Raw genomic sequence first — 3,007 nt, 5'->3', positions numbered from 1 at the left:
CGGATGGTTTTTCCATCCAGGGTTGTACGTGTTAGAATAAGGGTTTCCTTGAGCATAGTTTATTTGATCAGATGGGACTCCAGTCAAGAGTTGACATTCGGCAACTGCGTGTCCAGTCAATCCACAAATCTCGCAGTTAGGTGTTACAGCAGAAGCGGTGGCTGAAGGAGTGATGGTTAAGTTCTCGATCTTTTGAGTTAAAGCGTCTACTTTAGCGTTAACGCGGTCTATACCACTTATTTTGTACATTCCTCCTTTGGTTTGGGCTTTCTCTAGAGCGGCTCGTTCTCCACCCCATTGGTAATGGTTTTGTGCCATGTTCTCTATGAGGTTGTATGCTTCATCATGGGGTTTGTCCATAAGTGCTCCGCCAGCAGCGGCATCTATAGTCATTTTAGTGTTATATAGGAGACCACCATAGAAAGTATGGATGATCAGCCATGGTTCGAGTCCATGATGAGGGCGTAGTCTAAGCATGTCCTTGTAACGTTCCCAAGCTTCGAAGAGTGATTCGTTATCTTTCTGGGTAAATCCGTTGATTTGACCTCTGAGCATAGCAGTTTTGCTAGGCGGAAAGTATCTCGCTAAGAATACTTTCTTCAATTCATCCCATGTAGATATGGAATTAGAAGGCAGGGATTGAAGCCACGCTCTAGCTCTATCTCTCAAGGAGAAAGGAAAGAGACGTAATCGAATGGCTTCGGAACTAACGTTGTTAGCTTTGACAGTGTCGGCGTATTGCACAAACACAGATAAATGGAGGTTGGGGTCGTCTGCAGGGCTTCCAGAGAATTGATTCTGTTGAACAGCTTGGACCAACGAAGGTTTCAGTTCGAAATTGTTTGCCTCAATCGCAGGTGGTGCGATACTTGAGTGCGGTTCAGCGCGCGAAGGAGCGGCATAGTCTCTAAGAGGACAAAGAGCAGCCATCTCTAACTTTGGGGTGATTTGATTGATTTGATCAGTAAAAGTCAATTCCTGATTAATCGGAATTGGTGCTACTTCGGGAAGATTGCGAGCTCGACGTTTGACGTTAACGAAACGTTCGATCTCGTTAATTCGTTGTATTAAATCTCCTCCTTGTGAACGAGTATTTGGCATACAATCGTTCAGAAAGAAAGGAAAGAATTTCCCTAGTCTCTACGGTGTAACAGTGAGTTACGATATCGACTTAAATAGTCCCCGGCAACGGCGCCAAAAACTTGATCGCGACTTTACGTGTCTATTAATCTGATGACTGCAAGTGCACAGTCGTGTCGTGTAGTTTTAAAAGATATCGAATCCACATGGACTATGAATCGATCTACCGTTATCTAAGGTTACTATATAAAGCTAGGGCTACTAATATTTTGATTGTTCCTAAGGGAGAGTGATTGTGAGAAATGAAGAATATAATAAAAGACAGATATCAGTATGTATTTCGTTTAACTTAAGGTGATCTGAAGGTCCATTGGCTTTTGCATAATTTAATTAAAAATCTTTACTAATTCAATTGGTTAAAAATCCTCGTCTCAAACTTTCGCGCTGTTGATTTAGATTACTATCCTAATCCTAATGTACGCTTTCGCCATCCCATTAGATTTTAGAAAAGCTTTTTGGAAACAACGTAATTAATAAAATGCCTGTTTTATGAAGTTGTTATCTATTTAAATCTCCTAATCTCAAACTTTCGCTCTGTTGACTCGGAACATGCTAATATCCCTAACGTACGCTTTCGCCATCCCGCTCGGGTGTAAAAACAATTTTTGAAAATAAATAAGTTCTAATTAGTTTTAATACGCTTTCGCCATCCTTAAAACTAATGTCCTATGTCTACTATCTAGTTAAAGATCTCAAACTTTCGCTCTATTGATTTTAACCTTTGACCGTCTTAAGACCTCAAACTTTCGCTCTATTGTTCTTAAGATTTGCTAATTAAATTAGACATAATTAAGCCAATTTATTTCGGATCCCTACGGTTAACTTACTTTACATACCGATACCTTAGTAATTTAGCCAGACATATTAATAGAGTTAAGCATGCATGAATTAATTTGGCTTATATTAAAAGGCATGTTAATTGGCATATAATATATCATGCAAATAAATATATAAATAAAAGCGGTAAATATTAAACCTGAATTAAATAAATTTCAATTGAATCTTCGAGTACTGAACTTCCACCACAGGTTGGCTGGATCGTTCTTCGGAATTTAAACGGACGGAAAATAAAACAAAAGAAATAAAAGGCGATAAATCTAATGTAAGGATAGATTTATAAAAGGTTCACAATAATTTCCGGTGTAGAAATCGTTGTGAGTAAATAATTGTTTGAATTAAAGGAAGGCAGAAAATATAATGCACGGTACAATTTCGGCAGCACTTCGTTAGCAGGAAATCCGACCGGTTGAAGTGAAGTATCTGCCTCTATTTATAGGCGAGGCTTTGCAGTTGGAATCCGTGAAATGAGGGAGCTTTTCTGACTGGGACTTGGAGACGTGCGTCTCCGCTTCTTCAGGAAGTGCTTTGAACGACTTGAGACGTGCGTCTCAAGTGGAGAAAAAGTAGGGGAATGGAGACGTGCGTCTCCCTTTTGCTGATGTGGCATAGAGACGTTGGAGACGTGCGTCTCCACTTGCTTGTGTGGTTTGGGCCACGCACATTTGATCTTCAGTGGGCTGGTTCGTCTCCTTTGGGCCTTTGGGTCTTCTTTAGCATATTTGGGCCTTATTTGCACTCCATTTTTACTTCAGCACCCATTTTTCATCTTTTAGGCACAAATAGTGGTCGTTTTAGCTCAATTTCTTCTCCTTTTCACAAATAGTCATAATAAGAGTGTAAAACCTGAAACAAAGCAAAAACTCGCGTAATATCATAATAAATCAGCATAATAAACGGAAAATGCTATAAATATCTACGGATTTCAAGCTAAATATACGATATAAAATCGTGTTATCAACGACTCTTAGTCATATTCGACTGCTAGGCTAATTTTAGATTGATAGGTATTAGTGTCAACACCAAGGAT

At 39.4% G+C, this 3,007-nt stretch overlaps 1 non-coding gene across 1 annotated transcript; it reads left to right on the top strand.

Annotated features, from left to right (window-relative positions):
* Window positions 1-448: 448 nt before the first annotated feature.
* On the top strand, window positions 449-555 carry LOC131641931 (small nucleolar RNA R71). The gene has a single exon (XR_009295680.1). It is a non-coding gene; the product is annotated as a small nucleolar RNA R71 (small nucleolar RNA).
* Window positions 556-3,007: the final 2,452 nt, after the last annotated feature.

This window comes from Vicia villosa, unplaced genomic scaffold (assembly GCF_029867415.1).
Source record: "Vicia villosa cultivar HV-30 ecotype Madison, WI unplaced genomic scaffold, Vvil1.0 ctg.004281F_1_1, whole genome shotgun sequence".
In the NCBI taxonomy this organism is placed as follows: Eukaryota; Viridiplantae; Streptophyta; class Magnoliopsida; order Fabales; family Fabaceae; genus Vicia; species Vicia villosa.
This window is presented reverse-complemented; position numbering and strand designations above follow the sequence as displayed.